The sequence below is a fragment of the Sylvia atricapilla genome, chromosome 3 (assembly GCF_009819655.1).
Source record: "Sylvia atricapilla isolate bSylAtr1 chromosome 3, bSylAtr1.pri, whole genome shotgun sequence".
Classification (NCBI taxonomy): Eukaryota; Metazoa; Chordata; class Aves; order Passeriformes; family Sylviidae; genus Sylvia; species Sylvia atricapilla.
In genome coordinates this window covers 52,801,141-52,824,838 of record NC_089142.1, presented here as the reverse complement: position 1 = coordinate 52,824,838, position 23,698 = coordinate 52,801,141, and positions in this window count along the sequence as shown.

The following is a 23,698-nucleotide window of genomic DNA, read 5'->3' as shown; positions in this document are numbered from 1 at the left end:
ATCATAAACAGATGATGCGATGGGTGAACAACTGGCTCATGGCGTGGGCACAGAGTTACAGTGAATGTGGTGACATCTGGCTGGCCACTGGTCACTCGTGGGGTTCCACAGGGCCTTGTGCCCTTCAGCATCTTCAGAAATGACCTGGAAGCATAACTTGAAGGGATACTAAGCAAGTTTGTAGATGATACAAAATGGGGAAGAGCTGTTGTCTTCTTGGAAGGCAGGCGGGCCCTGCAGAGAGACCTTGACAAATTAGAGAGATGGGCAGTCATGAAAGAAATTAAGATTAACAAGTGCAAATGATAAATTCTGTATCTGGGATGGAGCAACCTGGGTTGTGTGTATAGACTGTGGAATGAAAGGCTGGAAGGAAGTGTTGTGGAAAGGCACCTGGGGGGTTCTGGTTGATGGCAAGTTGAACATGAGTCAGCAGTGCCCTGGCAGCCAGGAGGGCCAACCCTGTCCTGGGGTGCATCAGGCACAGCATCAGCAGCAGGGCAAAGGAGGGGATTGTCCTGTTCGGCTCTGCACTGGGGTGGCCTCACTTGAATACAGTTTTGGGCACCGCGAAATGAAAAAGTTATTAAATTATTAGAGAGCATCCAAAGGAGGGCCACAAAGATGGTGAAGGATCTGGTGGGGAGGCCATATGAGGAGCAGCTGAGGACACTTGGTCTGTTCAGCCTGGAGAAGACTGAGGGGAGACCACAGTGCAATCTACAGCTCCTTCACAAGGGGAAGTGAAGGGGCAAGCAGGAAGTACCAATCTTTTAACTTCTGTGTCCAGCGACAGGACTGAAGGAAATGGCATGAAGCTGAATTAGGGGAGGATTAGACTGGATGTCAGGAAAAGGCTTTCCACCCAGAGGGCTGCTGAGAACTGCTCCAGGCTCCCCAGAGAAGTAGTCACTGCACCAAGCCTGTCTGAGTTCAAGAAGCAGTTGGACAACTCGCCTCTCTGGACCATGATTCCCATATTCTTACTTTTCACAGCGGTTCAGCTGCAGCAACAGGGCAGTACTGCCTTAAAAAGGTGATATACATTCCGTGGGTTCAATCTCAGAAACACTGGAGGGACTAGAGTCCAGGTTTTCCCTTTATGGGTGAGTACTGCAACCAGTAGACTCATAAGTGGAAAAGTTTCTTTGCCCATTTCTTTTTGAGTAGAAGACTGGGAAGTGGTGACTTGCTTTCATGAAAGGAAGTCATCTAGCACTGATGTGAACAGCAAGGCTTTGGAGAGGGGTACGTGCCTGAACTTGACTTTAGCCAGCAATTAACTTTCTGGATTCTTTTTCTTCCTCTAGATTTTACAATCTTTTATGTACCAGTTGGGAGTCTTGTATGCATAAACTGGCATTACTGGGATCATACACCTATCTTCAAGTCCTAGTTTGGCACTTACATATCTTGCCTTAAATTGCACAGGAAGGTCTGTGTAATACCCAGGAGTTGAATATGAACTCTGCATGTCCTGCAGTTACCTAAAAGTGACCTGTTTGGCTTCCTCCTCAGCTCTACAAGAATATTTATTAAAATATAAAATGCTGTAGCATTGACTTTCCTGGATTTCTGAGTTTGTGGGTTGGATGCACAGTAAGCATTTGTGAGCATTCATCCATCCTTTACTTTCAGAAAAATAGCTGACTGTAGGTGCCTGGAAAATTTTATCTGATTTGACTGCAGAGATCTATCTCCTAGATATTTGGCTTGGCAAAGTTTAGCAAGCACTGTCATCGTCATCTCCAGCTTAGAACCAGAGGTCCCCTCAAGACCTTGGAAAGTTATATGGTACAATCCCATCAACACAGGACATTTTCTCCCTCCTCCCCCAGCTTGTGATTCTCCTTCTAGGAGTTCAGCTGCCTGTGATCCTAGGCTTAGTTTTGATACAGCCCAGCTGTGCAACCTTAGCTCAAACTTTAAGGAAAATACTGAGTTATGAGAAAGAGCTGTGAGAAAGTACATAGACTAGAATCAGCCAAATTATAATGTAGAATTGAAGACAGAGGTAGGATCAGTGGCATGGGTAACAAACGAAAGATTCAAGGAGAAAAATACTGACAAGTTATAAAGTCTCACTGGAAAAGACAGTGAGCTGGAAGATGGCACCTCAGTGACACCAAGGACTAGCCTACTCCCAGAAGCAGCAGCAAAACTGATACTTTTCACCTGATGGATGCTGGCCTGGTGAGCAATGTCCTGCAGGGTGTTTATTGGGGATGAAGAGCATGCTGATGCTTAGCTTCGTACCTAATGCTAACGCTTTCAACCTCACTTCCTAGTTATCTCTTATGTGCCTTATCCAATACACAACTGTGTTGTGGGTTTTTTTGTTGGTTATGCCATATTTTGGAGTCTGTGCCTTCATACATGGTAAAAGTTGCCTGAATAAAGAGAGCTAGGGGACAGAAAAATAACCTGTAAAAACATGGTTTTTGTACTGTCTGTACTGCTATACCTTAATACAGAGTAACACAGTATTGTACAGGGTACAGTTAAATCATTAGAGATATTTTTATATTCCATGTTTCCTTCCCAGGAACTATTACACTTAAGATGTGCTAGTTTTAGTGGGTTAGAAATTTACTGCTGCCTGACTGGAGGCACATACCAGTTTAACCTTGTAATACAATAAATGGGAAATATCCTAGAGGAATTCAGTGTTTGAAAAGAAAAATACTAAGACCAACACAGCTTTCCCTATGCCAGTTTACCAAAGGAAAAAGATTATCGTGATATATTCTCAGTTTACTTTTGTTAACATGAGTAGTGGAGAACAGAAGGCTAAGAAACAACACTGGTAGTACAGTGCGTGACTGTAAATACCCACAACACTGGCAATTAAAGTATCTCTTGCCATGTTTAAACATCATATTTACACTTCCACATTGCTGTATACAGAAGACTGATGGTACCTAAAGTCAGCATGAGATGGCTCAGCTCTTCTCAGTTTTGGGCACACAAAACCTCCTTTTACTAGGAGGTAAATATTCTGATATATCAAGAATTGTTGGCAGAATAACAGCAAAGTTTTCAAATTTAGGGGTGTCTGAACTTAGGAATCAAATTTTTTTTATTTCTGTGAAATCTTATTTCATTTTGCTGTAGTGGTTAACAAGCGAAACAAGGCAACTTTAGTAGCCTTGATGTTGAAAAAGGCAACTTGTGATTATTGGCATGAATAAACTTGTCAAAATGTTCCCTCTCTTGATGTAGTGTCAGCAGCTTTTGGATCTTTGTTAATATTCTGCCTTTCTCAGCTGTTTATTCCTGTATTTATTCGATAGTACTTCCTTTGAGTGTAACTCTGCTTATCTAAAGTAGAAGATGGTGAAGTAGAACACTCTGGAAACTGCATATTAATGTATCATGCCTTTTATTTATAAACTCCAGGCTTCTTCAGATTTTTCTTTTATTCCTGTATAAATGTGAACTTTTCAACTTGGATAGTCTCATAAAGCATTAAAAAAAAGTACAAAAATTGCCAGTAGAAACATGTATCTTAAAGTAATTCGTATTTTGGCATGTAAAGTCTTCAGTTATTTTATAATGGTTACTTTATATTGTTCCCTTTATTAGATTTCTTTCTTCTTTTTTTTTTTCTGCATTCAACTGATTATGTCCATGGAAACTAATTGTAGCTTTACAGGCAGGCCATGTTTTCCATCATTGGCACATACTGATGTAAATCACTGGGGAGTAGCCCAGGACAAAGCTGCTGTTTTCTGTTATGCTGCAAATCAGAACAAGATTGGTATTTCTGATTAATCATTTTTGCAAGTGGCCTATCAATTCCCTGCCAGATTATCATGTAATAAATAAAAACATCACTGAAGATATTAGGCTCAGCACTGATCTTTCAAGGATCTTTCAAGGTAGATGTTTCTAAGTTTGCACTTACTAAAGTGGCCTTCACAACCTAAGTTCATTTTCCCCATAAAAAGGCCAAGTGTTCTTCCTGTAGGTATGCAGACATACATATCATCCCTTTCTTCACCCTTGAAATAGGATGGAGCCTGTGGCACCTCTATCCAAGCTGCTGCAGGGATGCATACCAGTGGTGCAAGGGTGCCTCCAATCCCTGCTTTACTAAATGGCTCTGTGATGGCCGTAAGACTTGGGAAAGCTGGGACACTGCTAAACAAGGAGAGAGACTTGAAAAATGTCTTTTTTGCCATCAAGACTCCACTGAGACTTCCAAAGTTGTGGGGGATGCACCAGCATAAACTACGCTGAGGGTCAGCAGCAACCAAGGTCTGGGGAGCACTTATTTTGCTGGGGAGCTAAGGCAGGCACATATGTCTGTCACCCCAGCTTGGGGCAGAGAAAGGGCTCTGAGTGAGCTTCTCCTCTCCTGGGCAGCCAGACCACAGAGACCTGCCACAGAGACGGATGCTTTGGGCCAGGGAAAGTGAGCCAGAATACCTGCTTAGGAGCTGGCACTCTCTCCCCAGCTGCTGCTGTGCTTGGTGGGAAGACTGGGGAGATTTCATCCATCAGTGCTGCCCAACAGCAGGCTCTTGGTGTGTTGGGGATAGTGAGGAGATGGCAATCTGCCTCAGCAAGACCTCAAGAACACCACAGAGGCAATAATGCTGGGCAGATACCGAGGTCGATTGCTAACTGCTGCTACTCCTTTGCAATTTAGGCCTGTTTTGGCTCTTGCTTGAGCTAATCACTATCCATTTCCTTAAAGCCAAAAGTCCTTGGCAGAAGAGAATACGTGTCTCTTAGGGGCCATCCCAGCTCTTCTGGGTCACTGTACCATGAGGATTTCAGATAGCACACTGATGAGTTTGCTCTGCCCTGGCAGATAAGGAGAACCTTCTGTCAATAGGGTCTTGATCTCTGGCCTTTCTCAACCCACTATCTTTTGGCACAGGTTTTTGGAGGGATAAACTCAAATTTAAAGCGCCTGTTGTGAAATGCTCCATTGTACCTTTCTGTACATTCTTTATAATATGAAAAGAGATACAGTTGTAATTACCACTGTTGGCTGAAGGTTTTGCTGACTTTAGGAAAACTTGCTTTAAAACACCTGAGAGCTAAAAAAAATATTTTTTCCACTTTCAGCCTCTGAGATTTTGAATCTGCTCTGCATATTCTACAAAACCTCACGAATTAGAAGTACTGAAATACCCCTTTTAATACAAAGGTGAATTAAAATGTACTTGCATTTATGATTTTTTTCACTCTCCAACATGGGATGGTGATAAGCTGACAAGAAAGCTAGAAATACAGTATCACAACAGAAGCACTGGAGTTTAGCTGTTAGAATCTATGAGCTCAGGCACATATGCTCTCCTAACAACACTGCTCATTCAATCACATTCTAGCAGCCTCCCATCAGGAAGTGCTGATTTGTTTAACTCTATTAAGCTTAGATAAGAAAGGTAAATAATATGTCACCCAATATAAGACAATCACTCCAAAATAAGTTTGACATTGGCCAACAATCACTCTAACATTTTTGTGGCTTTAGCAGCTTTGGAGGCTGTTGAATGGCACAATGGGGAAAAAAAAGAGAGCAGGAGAACGAACGCCCAGCTTGTTGCTTTAGCCTATTCGAGATGAATTATTAGGAAGGACAGCCAACACTCAGGCTAAATGCTAACAGATGTGGCACCAAATGTGCCATTTAGACGCTGGTGGTTTGCTGTGGAGCAGTAGGAAGTGGCCACAGTGGGTGGCAATGGGAGTCAGTGTCCGGCTGGTGAGTGGGGGGGTCCGAGGCGGCACAGCCCCAGATTCCCGGACAAATCCCACCATTAGTGAGGCTGACACTACAGCTAAGCACACAATTTTTGTACCTGATTTCTGCCAGGAAACATCTTCTTGTTAGGCATGTCTTTGACAAGAACCATGAGCATGAAAAAGGATTCTGTTCTGGGAGCATGGGCAGCTCTAAAACTGTTCTGTTGTATAGGAGCTATGCAAACCAGCCACCAAAGCTACAAGGCCTGAACAGAGAGATCTCCTTCAGCTCATTAGCCTCACTCTGGTTGCGATGAAGAGATAACTTTGCCATTGATATGTTTAGGAAGAGTTTTCACAAAGTCACTAATGGCTTTTGGTGTAAGATGGGGCTGGTATCCATTCAGAGCCAGTCTGGGTGTACTGGGAGCTGTGTGGCATGACAAAAACAGATTGGTTGCTTCACCTTGTAGACATCTGCCAGTTGTTTTCCAGCAGAACTGTTTTTCAGCTTCTTGGCATGTAAATTACAGTGGCATAGCTCTGTGTTGAAACTTCACAAAGTCGTAGTAAACTGGTTGAATGCCTTGTGGTGTTCAAGGATTCAGCGAGATGGACAAAAAGATTTTCAACACAAAAAGTAATATTTCACAGTGATGTGGGAGGTCAGTCAAGGAGCACCAGAAACAATAGGAAAGACCCACACAGGGAGATGCAATTAACTTGTGAGCAGACTAAAAGCCAAAATTTGCCCAGAAAAAGCCATCACTGGACATTCAATGAATGAAGGCATTCTTATCACAAGCTGGTTTATAAAAGAGTGGAAGATGGTCTGTTGGTCAAGATGTGTTGTATCCCCTCCTACTATCCTTATTCCCAAAGGGTAACAAAAGGTATCAGCCAGCGGTTTAAGCCCTTCCAGAAACATGCTTAGGGGATTCATCTTCCTGTGTGCAAAGAATGCAAGTGATTTCTGCCACTAATCATCAATTGGATTTTGGTTTTTATAATATGAAGAAAATATTGCCATGACTTCCTCCCAGTCTCAGCCCTTTTTTTAGTTTGACTATATCCTGCTCTGTATTCTTCCTGGTACAGGAATAATTTAAATTATTAAATAATATAATGCTAAATATCTGCTCTTTATCCACTGCATCTTCTCACCTCACCCTCATTTATAGGGACTGAAAAAAACCAGATCATTGTATGTTTTTTTTTCCTTTTTCTGCTTGAACTAGTCAAATCCATGTTCCCAGGGTCAAACTGGGCTAACAAGGTTAATCATGGAAGTTGGATTTCTTATCCATCACCCCAGTTTCTTGCCTGACAGATGAGACAAGACAGTACTATTGTCAAAAGGCTCCTAAAGCCGCAGCAGGAGCATTTTAAAATTATTTCCTCCGGCTTGATAAACTTCATAACTCTTAAGGAAAGGAAGCTGTGGAGTATTTTGTCTGGGGAAGTGGCAGACCAGCAGCAATCTGTAGATGTAAGCTTGGCAGACCTCTGTCAGGAATGAGACAGGCAGTGCTAACTCTGCGTTTAGGGTGGCCTGGAGACCTTCTGCAGTTCTGCATCTCTGCCCATGCAGTGCATGATCAGGGCCCACCTCATCCCTCAGTGTATTGGCTACACGCCACAATGGCCATGTCTCACTAGCCCAATCCTTCATGTATGTGGAGGTGAGATTGTGAACGTTTTATTTTATGGAAATCTTAACAGCACTGAACAGCAGGATTTTGGCTCCTTCCTACAGTGTGTCAGCTTTTCCTGAAGAGACCACAAGAATTGGATAGGTAGCCTCTATTCCAAGTTTGAGTTTAAACTGTTCTGAAAACATCTGTTTTAGCTGATAGGTAGGAATATCATTCCTAGTACTTTCATGACATTGTTAACATTTAAAAAATGTTTTTAATGTAAGGAAAACAAATAAACAGCTCATAGACTTGAATGTACTCCACTTGAATGCCTTTCCTATAGGTGCTTCCTATCCATGTCAGTCTGGCAAGTATGTAGAGAGCCATTAACAGACTGAATTTAAGCATCAGATTCAACACCCTGTCATTAAGTAGCAATAAAAACACCAGGGTCCAAAAGCTATCTTCCAAACATATTCCAGGGTTCCCTGCTCTTGATATTTCTGTGTTCACCAAATCAGCTGAGTTTTAAGGGTGCTTGCCCTTTCTTTAGGTCATAGTTTCCCATGAGCTGGCCAGATGGGAATGTGAGTCAGTGGCTGCAGAAAACAAAAAATGTCTTTCTGGCTCACCAACCAGGCATGGATTTATCCAGGCATGTGCAGGAGAGCTGGCAGGGATGAGGAGAACTGTAAAAATCTCACCTTAGTAGTGCTGCCTGGGTAGAAAGCATATATTGTTTGATGTGACTAATCTCAACCACTTGCACAAGCTTTTCCAACAGGCCTGTGTTTTTCAGATGCCAGTCTTTGGGGATTTTGGACTTCTTATTTAGATCTTTTGCTGTCTTTGCCCAAATTTCCTTAAGCAATCTAGAATATGTTTGTTATTTTATCACATGTGTTACCTGTAGTTGTAAAATGCTGGTAAACCAACTTTCTGGAAAGACCACAAGAGAACGTTCTTTATAATTAGAAATTAATTCCACTGGAATGAGTTTCACATTTAACTGTTTTATCTCACTTTCTTCCCTCACTCTGTAAGCTGATAGAGAGAAACTTGAGTTGCAAAGCTGGCTCTAGAAAACATCTCTGCAATTCAGCTAGTTGGAATCTGTGCTTTTGCCTCAGTTTTTGAACAGCTGATATAAACCAGTAGACATCCACTGATTTCAAAACTTCTGCTGCTGAATTATGCCAGCTGAACTCTGTCCCAGTTTACATCTCGCCATCCCTCACCACAGTAGGCAGTGACTGCAGAAAGCACAAACTCCTCCATCGTAGCCATCCCCAAAAATGGGCCAGACCCTAAGGTGAATCATGTGAATATAGGAAATGTTTTTAGAACAGGAATTCATTTGAGAGAGGGAAATCATTCAGTGAAAAGGGTGGATGCACAGAAAAAACTTCTCTCTGTTCAGGAGCAAGGTCCCTGTAAGCACATGTCAGTCTAGCAGCCAGGCCTATGACAGTTATTCCATAAAAGCTGCCTAAATGTTTTTGACTTCTGCACAGCATTGTTACATTAAGACTTTTGAAAAAGTAAAGAGATCTTTTAGTTCTTGTTTCCAAGTGATACAGAAGAGAGAATTACATTTTCTGACAAAGAGTGGTTTGAAGAGTATAAATCACTACAGTCACATACTCAGCAAGGATTCCCTGTTACTGGAAAATATCTGCTGCATTTTCAGTTTTCTGCACTTCTGAACAATTGATTGATTAAATGTCTTTTTCTTTTCTTTTTCCAATATGAATTGAGTAACAAACAGTACAGATTCATCATGGAAGCACAATTTAACTTCAGTACACATAGCAGTAATAAACCTTTTAGACTGTGTAGTAGCAGTAGATACAGAAACACATATCTTGAGTGAAGACCTTTGACACTGTGCTATGCACTGCTCAAGTGGATAGGAAAGTGTAGCCTGAAGACTCTGTGGAAGATGCTAAGATAAATTTTCCAACAGACTCACAATTTTTTACACTTCCATGGGAAGAATGAATAAAGAAAGGTTGAAATTGGACTGTGTCCTGGCTAGGTGCCATTCAGTGTCATTTTAAGTAAGCTGGATAGCTGATAAAACTAAGTTATTACATTTTTAGAAGACATAATAATTAGAAGGAGCATACATCTCCTGGAGGCATGAATAAAACAAAAAACAAAATAGAGTAACTGGAGAAATGTTCTAATGCAGTAATCATTACAGAATTACAGTAACACTATATGAACTCAATAAACAGAAGTACCAGTTCCTACACTTTGGTGGAAAAAGTTAGTTCCAATGTTCATGGTGGGGAGAAATTGACTAGACAGCAGATCTACAGGAAGAAAAAAAAAAAGAAAAAAAGAAGAATCAGAAGATGAACATGCTTGCTGAAAATTGTGAATGTCACTTGCATACAGTCATGTCATGTAGTCCTTCAATTTTACTTAGGTTTGAAAGACCTTTGCTAAACTCCAGTCTACAGTTGTAATCTAAGGAGAGTGTGGACCTACAGGAGAGAGTTCAGAAAGCAGCAGCTTAAATCTCCTCAAAGGAACTGGGTTTTTTTACTACCCAAATGTAAGAAGGTGCTCTCAAAATAAATATTCATGTCAAGGACATTACGTGCTGGGAGGCTCCAGAGCCTCTTTAACTTGAGGCCTTCAGACAAATATCTGCTAGAAGTGAAATATATAGTTTGGATAGTTTATTTCTGAAATGAAGTAGAAAAGTACAATCTTCTGAGACCTCTTGAAGAGGACTTTGAGATTTTACATGGTTCTTGTGATTAGCCTGTGGCTTACGGAAGTTCATCACTTCCAGAAACAACCAACAAGGGTAGTTGCATTTAGAAAGTTGTTTGCGAAGACTTTACAAACCCATCCAACAGAACCTGGATTTGCTGTTCAGGATACATAAAGAGACATAGGTTGTATGTGACTGGAGGGAGATACTGAGGGGAGTGCACACAGGAGAAGGGATTCTTTGCAGTCATCAACTCAACAACACTAGTCAGGACTGTTAGAAGAAATGGGCTGTCCTTCTATTTTGTGCGTAGCGGGTTTTTTTAACCTGTTAACCCTGAAAAAAATACAACAACATGCTTGACTGGAAAAATAGTATTTATTTGAAGATATTAAGAAATGGAAAATCCACTACTTCCTTTTGTAATTTTCTTTAATGGTTTAACATTCTCTTCCCTTGGGAAGGGGAAAAACCCAACCCATTCCAAACCAAATCAAACCAAACCGGAACAACCAAATAACACCTCCCTTTCCCCCTGTCTGCCTTATTTCCAGTCTGAATTTTTGTGGATTTAATTTTCAGCTCCCCTTTATTTTTTCAGTAGATTAAAAAGCACTTGAATGAGTAATTTTCTTTCTTTCAATTTTCTTTTTTTTTTCTTTCTTTAAAAAAAAAAACACAAAAATAAAAACAAAAAAAAACTGAATAAAACTTTCTCTTCATCTCCTTTAAGAAGTAAAGTTTGAGTCTTTCTGGTGCCTCTTTTTTTTTTTGTATTCTGTCCAAGTTCCTGACACCCTCTAAAAACTACAGTTACCAGAAGTGGATATGATGCTGTACTATCTTTCTGCCAGTGCCGAATACAAAAGTTAATTTACCTCTCAACTCCTACTCACTGATCTGTTTATTCAGCTATGAACTGCAGAAAGATGAAATGACCTCTTGCATCATGGGTCTGGTTCCCTGCTATTTGAATTGCCCAACCATTTATAAGAACTAGAACTGCTGCACTGGGTCCAGCCAAAAGTCTATGAAGGTTACTACCACTTCTCTGCCAGTAGCAAGTTACAGAAACTTAAGGAAAACCAGAACAAGTTTACAGTGATCTTTTTCCCAGTATATTTCACAGTTTTCATCAGTTTGCAGTTTAATGACCTCTTAAATAAAAAGCTGTACCTTTTGCGCTTAATAATCCTTGATAGATTTTTTCCATTAATTTATGGAATCTGATACTTTCTAGTCCCTGCACAGTGAAAATAGTGAATAATGAATATCCTTCATTGTTCATCTTCCCTAATACTGTTCATGATATTTTATTTCTTTATCTTGTATCCCTTTACATTGCTCTTCTCCAAGACAGATACTCTTAATCTACCTCGATCTATAGAAGTCAATGCCTAATTTCGCACATTTCTGTCATTTCTGACATGTTTTACTTGTTTTATTCTTTTATTTTGGAAATGGGGACAAAGAACTGCACATAGAATTCAAGATGCAAGTTCTATTTTTAATTTGTTTGTCCTGGTAAGAGAGCTCTGCAAAAGGACTCAGCATCAATACTCAGTTACCTAAATTAGTTATTTAAACAGACTGGCCAGATTTCCAGGACTATTGAGTACCCATGGCCTTCCACTGAGGTAGTGGAAACTGTGGTTTTTGCTCTTCTGAATATCCGAACTCTGCTGTGGACATTGAGCACATTGGAACTAACCTTTATAATACAAATATATCTTGGAAATAGCCTGTTTGCCCAAACAGCAATAGAATGAAAAAAAAATTCCTCTAACTCTTTCACATTTTTTAATGCTGAGGTTAAATATGCAATCATGGGCAGGCAGGAAGAGGGTGTGCAAACTCTCTGCAATTGTATCATTTCATCATTTTTATGAGCAGTGGGGATTATTTTTTTGCAAAGATCACTATGCATTATAAAAACATCTGATTTTTGAAACACATTTCCTGGCATCTTAGATTTCAGCAATATTTCTTCTTTTCTTCTTGTATTTTAACTTTTTTTTAGAGTTTGTGCTTTTTCTTCCCCCTACTCCCCCAAGCCCCCCTTCCTCACAGTTTCTTGGAGAAAATATGACTAATTATATCTAACTTAGGTTACACTTATATTGCCCTATGGAAAAAAGTGTTTATCTTTTACAACAGCAGTGGGAATGTTGAACTACTTTACTAGTCTGATGTATTCCCTTGAAACAGATAGGGGAAAAGTTTTAGTTCTATTTAACAGAAGGCTTTTCATTGGTGCAACCCTTATTCATTACCACGGATTTCAACTTCACCGAAAGGCCCAAGTGGAAAAAAACAAGGAACAAATAATGAAGCAAAATTTGTGAATTTGAGTACACCTGTCTCTTGCACTGGAAAAGTCCAGTGAGAAAGTAGTAGTATTGTTCTCCTCTATGAACCTATCTCCTTTCATAAGCATTGCACAGTTTTTTTTCTCCGCGTAATTAAAATAGGAGAGTTAGTGTCCTGGGAATTTGTACGCTTCATTTACTAGCACCTGGAGTACCTCTTTCTCTCTCTTACTTAGTTTCTCAGCAAACCTACAGATTATATAGCACAGAAAAGACAGGAAAGACCATGGGACTGCTTCTTTCTGGGAAAACATGGCAATGTGGTTTAAATGCATTAGGAAATGCATCTCTCCTTTGTCCTGCATGGGAGTCCTTCAAACATGAAATAAACATTTGATGATTGAAGTAAATGGAAATATTGACCTTTTTGCTTAAAAATGCAAGGATGCAAGGTAAATGCAAGATAAATGTAAGGATTTCAGATCCTGAAACAGTAGAGGATGGTGGAGTTTACTGACTTTGGACTGATAAATACCAAGTCTCTTTGATGAATGTTATCTGAGTTTTCTTGTAACAAGAATATTCTTCACCCTGAGGAAGAAAAATGAAATATTGTCACCATTTCCAGGACTGCAGGCTCTGTCTTCTTTAGCTTCTGGAGTCAAAATCATCATTGCCAATGTTAGCAGTGCTCCGTTGGCCAAAGGGATTTCACCTAAAAGAATGTGCTTCAATATTTTGCTACCTAAATTATGCCTATGCCAGAACTTGTTATCAGAAGCAATGCATTGCACAGAGCTAGCTGAAAATGTTTCTCATTTAATTGCATTTTAATGCCTATGGTGCTGCAAAGATAAAAAGTCTATATTGTGATGGGCATGTTAAAATTGTACTTTGTGCTCAGTACAATAACATATCTGTCAGAATAAAGGTCCTGCTTTATTCAACAGTCATCTAATTCTGAGAAGTGTGCTTTGAATTTCCCTTCATAAGCAATAATGTTCACATGAAAGAGAATTTTTCTATTAGGACACAAGACACAATGTCATAGGTGCTGCCTAGAAAAATGAATGCTGTCTTGGGAATCTAGAGGTATGAGTTATGGCCTCAGCCATGATTTTGTGTTGCTCACAAGACCTGGGAAAGTGCCTTATTTTTTTTTTTTTTTTCAAAAGAATGATAATTGCTGACCTCTAGACATGGAAATCAGTATCCATCCTAATGTTCGCCTTTTTGCATTCTTCACGTTTGTCCTCTCCTTTAGCGCCATCAGTGCTGGAGATTTTTATGGCCTCAGATCTAACAGGATTTGCCTGGCATTACCTCAGAGAATGCTGATGCCATGCATCCTTTTCATACTACACATGCTGTGACTTGCTTGCATCCTTGGCCAACTACTCCATAATCTAGCCCTGCAAGTACTGTAGAACAGGTAGGTCTATTTTGGCTGTATATTTGGCAGCATCTTTGGTATAGAAGATGTCTGAGTACCAGCTCTCAAAGCAAGTACCGAAGATACATTTGGGGAAAACCTGTATGCAAGAGCTGGCAGCTACTCTCTCCAAAGCTGCTGGCATAGGTCCTGGGGATCCCAGTTGATCCTTAGTGGCCAGAAGCCTGCTGGGACCATATGAGGGCAGGGGAGGGATCCCTGGGCCTAGGATCAGCCCCAGGTAAAGACATAATCGGCTTCAATTTTGAGAAATCTGGAGAAAAGTGAGAGTTGGCACTGAGAAATTGTTGGAAAAAGCAAACAAGATTCACATATCCTCAAACAGGCTGAACTAGGGCAGTAACATACGGGTGCATCTGCAACCCTCAGGTCTTTGTTATGTTGGGGGAGAAGAGAGAGTGAAAACTGTCTCCCTGTGGATTTGCCTTACAAACTTTCAATGCTCTTCTCACCCTAGATAGTGTTGAGTGGGATGGTGTGGAATGGGATGAGATGAGATGGAGATGAAGCAGAAAAACCATAGTATCCTACTTAGACGAAGTTCAATATTGTGTTGATTAAGAAAAAAAATATTGGATTCAAAGTTTCACTTTACCTGAGTCCCAAGAGACCAGTTTAGTGTTATATCTCACTTACTGTCCCTTTCCCAAAGTAATATTGAAATCCTCCTGTATAATCTAAATGAAGCTGTACTGAAGAAATCTGCAGAAGATGCAGACTGAGAAGTAGATCCAAACCATTAGTCAAAACTAGAGGATATGATGTTTTTCTTGCTGTGTTGGCACTTTGCAACTTGACTCCTGATGTGAACTTTTTGACTGCTACAGCAAAACTATAATTTTTTTTTCCCAATATGATTTAGTTACAATATTGATATTTTGTGAAGAAAAAAAAATTAAAAATAAACTAAACTACACACAGACAAAAGAACCTAAGCACCAAAGCCTCCAAATAAATGAAAACAACCAAGAAAAAAAAAAAAAAGAAAGCAAAAAGAAAAGCCACAAAAAACATATGAAACAAAATCCCTGAGGTAATGGATATCCCCAAATATCATACCTTACTGAAGTCAAGAGGAATTTTGCCCCGGCCCTCACCAATGCTGCAAATGCACTCTGATCCTTCTGTAGCCCAGGGAAATGAGGCCTGGGCTCACACTGAAGCAGTTGCATGGTTGTGATGCTGCAACAATATTCCTGTGGCCTGCTGCCCCTCAGCAAGGGGTGATGTCTGAGCAAGCACCACGCTGCTGTTGTTCAGGGAGTCACTGCACCATGGAAGCTGTGACAGTGCAGAGGTATACACGCACAGTGTTAGGGTAGAGGCACAGAATTTCAGTATATATGAAAGCTTCCAAATCCTTTTGAGGCCCTTGGGGTGAATATGCCACCAAATCTGGGCAAAATCCAGAGCTCACCTGTTGTTGATTCCAGCACTGGATATTTCTCACAGCACAGCAAACACTTCAGTAGGTCCTGGCTATGATTGGAATGGCCCCTTGTCCTTGTGAGCAGAGATAGTTCTATTGTTTCATGCAATATAAATTGCATGGCTTTTTATATGGCTTCACAGTCCAGCTTTGCATAGCACAAATAAATGGGCTTATGGCACCTTATGTGAATCTAGTGCAGTGCACTTTACATTCAGTGTTGCAAAACAGCCTGGCTGGGCTGTGACCTTTTGCTTTTGTCAACCTCCTGACTCAAGGAGAAATGGAAACAAGCTCACAGATTACTTAGTAATGAATAATACTCCAGATGTTTTTAACCCCGTCTTCTGTTGGACATCAACAGAGGCAGTTGATGCGTGCAGCTACAATATATCTTTACTCTCAAAGAAAAAGAAAGAACTGGCTCTTGTTCAAAAAGGAAAAAAACACAGTCACATAAGTGACTTTACTAAAAGAAGCTCATGAAATATACCTCCTTCAAATTAATCTTACTGAAATCCTAAAAATCAGATAGGTGCCACAGGGTGTTAGGTTAGCAAGCCAGAAGCATTTGCTATGACCTTCAATTCCACTCACCATAACTCAGGCCAAAAAACATCTCCAAGTGAGCAGATTTCTATTCTTAAGAGGTTTGTAACATGGGTGAAATTGCTATGTGTAAATTTTTTCTATGAAAAAGAAAAAAGGAAGAGAGAAAATATTGCAGCTGCAATCAACCCAGGGAAACTGAAGCAACAAAATGGAGTGAGAGCTGTAGGAGTGAGGAGATCTATCAAAGCCTCAATGTGCTGCTGAAAAGCACCCAGTGAAGATGCCCACATTCCTCTGCAGAGAAGGAAAGGATGATGGTTGAGACTGGCAACCCACACTAGCTGAGTGGCTGGTTGTATTTTAAATGGCTATTATTTATTCATTAAATAAACCAATTAAATGTCTCATCTCATTGAGCAGCCACAAGAAACATCAGCCAACACAGGCAGGCTATCCAAGGAGGAGAAAGCAACAAAGAAATACCTCTGTTTTCTTGCAGATGGCTGGGAAATTTGGTAGCTTTTATCAGCATTCCAAGCAAACTCGAAAGTCAGATACATCAAAAATGTTCCATCAGCAGTTCCTTTGTTTTTTTCTTCCTGAAAGTCTGAGGCAGAGACTGAAAGAGACTGGGGGGGATGAAAAAAAAAAAAAGAGTAAGAATCTTCATAGCAATTCTTAAACTGGAAAATAAAATGATTATATTGAAGGAAAAAAAGCCCCACCCAGTTATAGTGGAAATATAGTGGAAATAAGGTGCATGAAAAATGTCAAACTTATTGGACCACCCAGCAAGTACCAAACTCAATACTTTCCTTCAAATGCTTCCTGGCTTGTTTCCTGGACATGCCACAGGCAGCAGGCTGAGACTCTCACAAACCCTCTCCACCCTTCCTTCACCGTCAGCAGCTGATAACCAGCCAGACCTGATCCGACTCACATTGCGGCAGAGGGTAACATTAAAGGTAACATTAAAGAGCTGCTTCACCTAGGAGAGCACAGCTATTTGAGTATGCAGAGCTTTTTGTTACCTCTGCCTTGTAACCACAGGGAAGCATCTCTGATCCTGCAGTGCAATTTCCTGCAGAAAGAATGTCTTTAGCACCAGGAGACAAATATATATTTGTTCTATCATGCCCAGAAGCAGAATTTCAGAGGTAACAGTTCCTCTCTCCTTTCTGCTGAACTCTCAGCAGCTTCCAGGTGCAATATTCCATGCCTGGCTTTGAGGCAGCTGTGCTGGCCCTCCACACCTGGGCCAATGGCATCCAAATGCTGGATTTTTCCAGCGCAGTAAGACCTGGGTACCTTCTGCTTTCTGCTGAGGTCACCAGCATCATTTTCCTCCATCTGAGGAAAGCTGGACAAAATTATAGAAGCATCTTAACACCCTGTTTAGAATCACCCCATTTAGAGATCATTACAAACATGTTGAATCTATCTGTATCTGAGATATGTATGTTTATCTTCTCTTCCTCATATTCTCTTTACTTTTCTATCAGCCATTGACTATATTAAGTGTAAAAAATAAAAAATAATTTCAAAATATTTTTTCCTCTCCCCCCCTCTCTCATAGACTTGAACTCTAAGAAACAGGTTTATGTATTTGATTCAAAGAACAGAGATCAATAGCATGGCTGCCTATGCTATATATATATGTAATGGGGTATTATAGTGGCATAGTACACTGTATACTATGTGGTGAATTACTGCATTGAGTTCAGATATGTGACACGAGCTGTAATAGATTGTGTGTATTTATGCAGCACATATAGAATGTGGATATGCATTATATGTATACTAGCTCATACCTACACAGTGTATATTTTTATACAGAATACAAGAGTGTCTGTTATACAGCATATATAATAGAGTTTATGGGCTTCAAATGTGGCTTTTATGTGTCACAGTATTCATGTGCAAATTGTTCCGTGTCGAACCGTTGATAAGGCCATATGCATTTATCAGGTATGTCTGTCTGTGCACTTTCACTGCAGTAACCTGAGATTACCTATGACTTCAAACTTCTGCAATATATACAGTCTTCTTTCATGCCACCTATTTTCCCATGCCTCTCTGTCTACTGGATTTTGGTTAAAGAAGCTGAACTATGAGCTGTATCAGTTCCAATGCTGACTGGCCAGCCCATGCATGTGTCCCAACTGGCCAGCTGGCAGACCAAGCCAAGTAGATAATTGCTACTCTTACACTGTAGCTTTTTGTTTAGTCCTTGAACTGGGCTAACCTCCATTACCAACCCACTGACTCCACAAAGTTTGCAGAAATGTAATTTTGTTTGAAACTTCTGTCTTTCTGTCAAATTTGCTCGGAGTTAACCAATAGGCAGCAGAAGAAATGACAGACACATAGAGAAACAAATAGAGGAACCGAATGTGTATGACCCAGTTTCTTAGATAACAATGAAGGGATTAATGTTCTTAGGCACTTCAAAGTCGTATGTCTAGTCTAAATTACTTGTCTTGGTCACTTCTACCCTCAATGAAGAAGACAGGCATATCCAGCAGGCATTTGACCCAGTTAAGGATATGCAGAGGAGCATTTCTTGGAAAAAAAATTTGTGGCACTCTCTGGCATATGGGCAGCTATTGATTGGGGATGGCTGTCCATTGGTTTGTCACACCCATTAGCTGGAGCAGAAGCTGTGCTCTTCGGTGACCCCAGCAAACAGCCTGGGAAGCTGTATTCCCCTGAAGAGGAACCAAGCCTGGATCAATCTGTCATCGTCCATTTACGTCCAGACCTGTGTTTCTATAGACACATCCATTTCTTATAGTCCAAAATTTATTCAAAAAGAAAACACATCCACAGTGTTGGACAAAATTTTTCATCCCTGGCAAAATTACCAGTGATCAGTTTACTGGGTATGCAAAACATAAGAGGGCTTTCTGCATACAGAGAAAACTTTCCAAAGGTCCAGTGCAGGTGGTGGGTTCAGGCTTACTGCACAGGCACAGACAAACCACCTGGGCAGAGCTTCTCACCTGCCCATGGCAGATTCACTACACTTATTAGTAGAGGGTAAACATGACAGGTCTGATGCAGCCTGGGTGTATTAGGCTTTCTGTGTGTGCATCACAGATTTCTCTGCTGAGTGAATTCCAAGGGAAACCCTTATTATAGTTGGAAGTGTGATTGGAAAATGTTAACAAGAATATTTTTCAAATAGTAGTTTTAAAATGTGCAAAGTCTCACTGGAATAAAGCAATATAAAATGGCATAGGTGTGGAGTGTGAAAGAATTACTGGGCTTGCCGATATATGACTAAGCATAGACTTATTAGGAGAGTGCTGAAGGCTTCAGCTGGAAAGGGTGAAATTTACAGAGACACTCAGATCACATGAGAATTACCATTTTCACTTCCAAAATCATGACCAGTCACACCTAGTGTCTGTGAATGTAGAGAGATTCTGAAAACAATAGATCTGATTTAATTTGCTTTTACATCTTGAAATACTGTGTTAATGTTCCTTAAGCTGGAGTGGTGCTAAATTTGGGAGTGTTCTAGAGCACTTAAGAAGGTGATGTAAAATATCCATATCCTCAATAGAGAGAAATGTAATCTTTTGACTGGGAATCAAACCAGCTGTAATCATGACTGATGAAATTAGCCCAGCTGTAGTTTTAGGAGGCCTCCCTTCCAAATGAAGAGAGACAAAGAATTTCCTTCAGACTGTGGTTAATATTTTCATTCTTGCTTTCAGGTGTCATCTAAACTCTTTGTAGCCTTATGACTCTTTCTACCCCTTGGGGTTATATCAGGCCACAAATTCCTAGAGCTCGTCTTTGCCACAGGTAAAAAGTATAAGAATGTGCTCTGTCTTAACCAGTACACTCCACAAAAACCCAATGCACTCCTTCAACTCCCTCAAAACCTCCACCCTCCCATCACCTTTGTGGTGATGTCTGCAGAGGACTGCAAAAGCTTTGTAGTTGTTATTTTGACCACCACTATTTTGTTGTGTCCTTGCAACCTTTCCAAATGTGTATTCTATTTATCTGTGGCCACTGCTTGCAGACTCTAAGGTCCTTATAGCAGGAACAACCTTTACTCTTTTGTAATTTTGTGTCCTGCAGTTAGTGTGATGATTTTATTGTGCTATAATCCTTGACTGTAGCTACAAGAAAATGCCTACATCTAACTCTAGGCAGAAACTCAGTTTGCCTAGGAGCTCTCAGGAAAGATAAACAAGCTGTAGTCAAGCCTACTTACCCATGACAAGGCCTTACAAACAGGTCAGCAGCTGCTGCAGGAAGAGGGGCAGCAGTGTGTGTGGTGGCAGCCTCTCCTGGCAGTCATGTCCTCTGCTTCCATCGACTGTGGTCTCCCCATGTACCAGAAGCAGCAAGCTCAGCTCTTGAGGAGTCATTCCTGGTTCTTCACCACATTGGTCTTTTCTCCATACCTTATTTTATTTTCCCTGGCAGAAGTTTCCTTGGCCTTAGCTTTGGCAAAGAGAAACTGTGTTCTTGCTGTGCTGCCCGGGGAGCCTTGAACTGGCACCATCTCCACACATAGAAACATCTATGAATAAGTAACCAATTTTGAAGCTTGCGTAGCTCCTGTTCAGTAATTACATATTGAGCTTCAATGCACTTTAGTTCATTTTAGGTGGGAGATAAGTATTCAGCAAAGGTAGTAGCTAAATGCCAGGCTTTCTCAATTCCCCCCAAAGCACACAAGGAGTAAGGTTGCAGCCTTATATAATGCTGTATTTGTTAGAGGTAGAAAAATAGGAGGGTGTCTGTACAACCAGGTCTAATACTTCGGTCAAGTTGTATTAATTATATACACTATTATTATTCTATGCATGAATCAAAACAGAGGACTTTTTTCCTTGCTATCAATAAGGGAAAACTCCTTATTTATGCAGGTGCAAAGTGCTCTGTGTGTGTGTGTGTACCCTGGGCTAGGTGAATGCAGACGCTTGCTTGAAAGCCATTTGAAAAATACCACTGATTTGTTTGGATTTTTTTGCCAGCAAGGATTGGTCACAGGGTCAACATATGGGACTGATTTTAGGGCATTATTCAAATGAGCACCCTGTGCCACTACTTTCTTGCTCTCTCCCAAACAGCAAACTATTTCAGCCATCAAATCAACAGTCATTTTGGTAGAATATACATTCTAATCCACAGTCTGGGAGTTGCACCTTAATGGCTTATTCAGTCTGCTTCTCTATTCCCCGAAATCTTCCCCATATTGTTATTCAAAAGTATGAAAATACACATATCATACAAAAATGTAAGCATGCATTTGTCTGCTTGTATTTGTATGTTTGTGTGGTGGGAAGTTTAGCAGTATGGATGACCTCATGTTGCAAAAATCATCTCTGCATATGTATTTTACTAATGCTCTGGAGTGTTCTGATCAGTGTTCTGGCAAGGTCAGTGCCTGGGATTAAAATGTTCTAAATTGTTAAAATGGATGTGATTTAAAAATGCCTCCTCCCTTCTCACAGTTTGTAAAATATTCTCCAAATGCTGGAGAAAAAGCAGAAGCAGGAATGTAAATTTTCAGTGATTAAATAACTCATTCACTTCAGGCACAGTAGGTCCACCTCCTGAATACCAAGCCCTTCAGCAGAAATGCTGTCTGGGGGAGATCTCATACTGCTTTTTGCTTACAACAGAGGAATATATGATTTGACAAATTGTAGGTCATTACAAAATCAATGGAAGACTGCAGTTAATACTTAATTTGTGTACTCTCCACCAAAAAAAGCTGATAGTTAAGTAGCAACAACATCTATCTTGGAAAGTGGGGATGAGTAGCAATGAGACAACTGAGGAAAAATTGAAAACTGCTACTGTCCCCCTGTGGGGTGAAACCTGGCCAAACTTCAGACGAAAACTAGAGCAGCTGGATTTGTGTAGGGCCACAGCAGACTGATATTAGATATCTATTTATGTGTTGGGGTTCCCTCATGCACATGCAGACACACACAAGCATGTACAGAAACACACACACTACATGCATACTGTGAGCAACAAAAAAAGTCTAGTGAAGAAGTGAATAATCCAGAAAACTGTCACTGAAGTGCCCCACTTTCAGAAAGTGCAGGTTAGAAGAGATTAATTCCACCAAAAATTACTTTATTTTTATCAATACCCTTCTCTGATCTCTTGTACTGGTGTTTATAATTTATAAGCTGTTCTATGCTTCTACAGGTGATGTGTTTCTACATTTTTCTCTGTTCTTGACTATAAGAAGCCTGTAAATGGTACCCTTTAGGAATATGTCTGCAGAGAGGAGATGCAAGGTAAAAGAGTACTAGAATTTATCAGGACCAGAACTCACTCTATCACCAAGGAAGACAGCAAACTGGGAGCCTCCCTGTGTCAGTCATTCCACCACAACCTAACATTGCAAAGAGGGTAATGGGTGTCCATATGTTCATTTTGTTTATCAGATGATTGTTTGGGTACCACTACCCGCCTGGGCATTGGTGAAGCCAATGTTGCTGCTTCACAGAACAGCCTCAGTCTCCCCTTGGGCACTTGGTGGCATGTGCCAGGGCAAGTTCTCACATGAGGACATGTCCAAGAGTTTCTGACCATCATCTGCTTCCTATAATGCCATTCTCATTTCCTTCAGGTGCTGTTCAGCTCCTCTGAACACAAAGTTGAGGATCTCTGAGAATTGCCTGTAGTGAATTTCCTGATCGGTTCATAGGCCTCTTGTCAAGTCATATACTTAACAAGTAGAGGAAATGTTTCCACAGCTTTACAGATGCATAAAAAGAGATCTTCAAACCTTAGAGGAAAGTAAGAAGTTGCATGTTTTGTTCCCCAGTTTCCTCCACAGAAAAAGAACTATGTGCACAGAAAAAAACTCAACACATTGCTTAGTTTGCACACTTTCACAAAGGCATGGGGCAGCTATGGGCATGCACTTTGTTTATGTTTTCCTTCATGAAAACTGAACACACAGAGAATGGGAAACTCAGCTCTGATTCATGTAAAAACATACTGCATACAAAATAAACCACTAAAAATTCTCCTTCCCAATATTGTCTAATTTGAGGCTTTCCAAAACATGCAGGTGAGTAATCAATTCTTAAAAACTTTTTTGGAGACATGGGACAACGAAACAGATGATTACTATCTACATTTTGTCATTCATATGCTAGCTGGTAGTGTGCTTTATCTCATATCTAAAAAGTCACTGGGAATACTGTTACATAGCTTTTTCTCACTTACGTCTTTGATCCTTAATCTTTTTTTATTCTTTCTTTTATCTCTGCTTTCATCAATTCTAACCAACAAATCTCTTCCACTCTCTCTTACTTTCTATTTGAAGCTTTATCACTAGTAAATTATATTCAGCTTAGTTTGCAGTGATTCTAGACATGCATGTGGAAGATAAGAAAGTGGAAAGGCATGGTGATAGGCCATGAGGGCATTATCTGGAATCTTCCCTGCTGGTCCCCTGAGTGACACTGCAGCAAAGAAGTCCTTACTCACAGTGAGAGGTGTCCAAGACTTCTTGGATATCATCTGTTTCCAGTAATGCCCTACCAGGTGATTTCTCACCGGAGGTTTCATTTTCTGCTTGCAGAGGTGCTTGAAGAGGGCGATTTTTTTCAAGCTAAAATAATGGTCCCAATGAAACCTGTCTTGGAAAACAGTATAATAATTCCATGGAAGAAAAAGCTGGTGGGCATCCTGAGCATGGATTTTTTTTTCCACAGTACTGAGGACTTGTGCCTTAAGAGGTTGTTAAAGGTTAATTCCACTTCAGTATTTGTCTTTCCTTAACAGCAGTCTATATTTATACCATCATTAACTAGGATGTCAGGAGCTTAAAAGAACAGCTTAAATTTCCAAACATTTCTTGCAAAAATAAGTTGTGCAAACCAAAACTGTCCA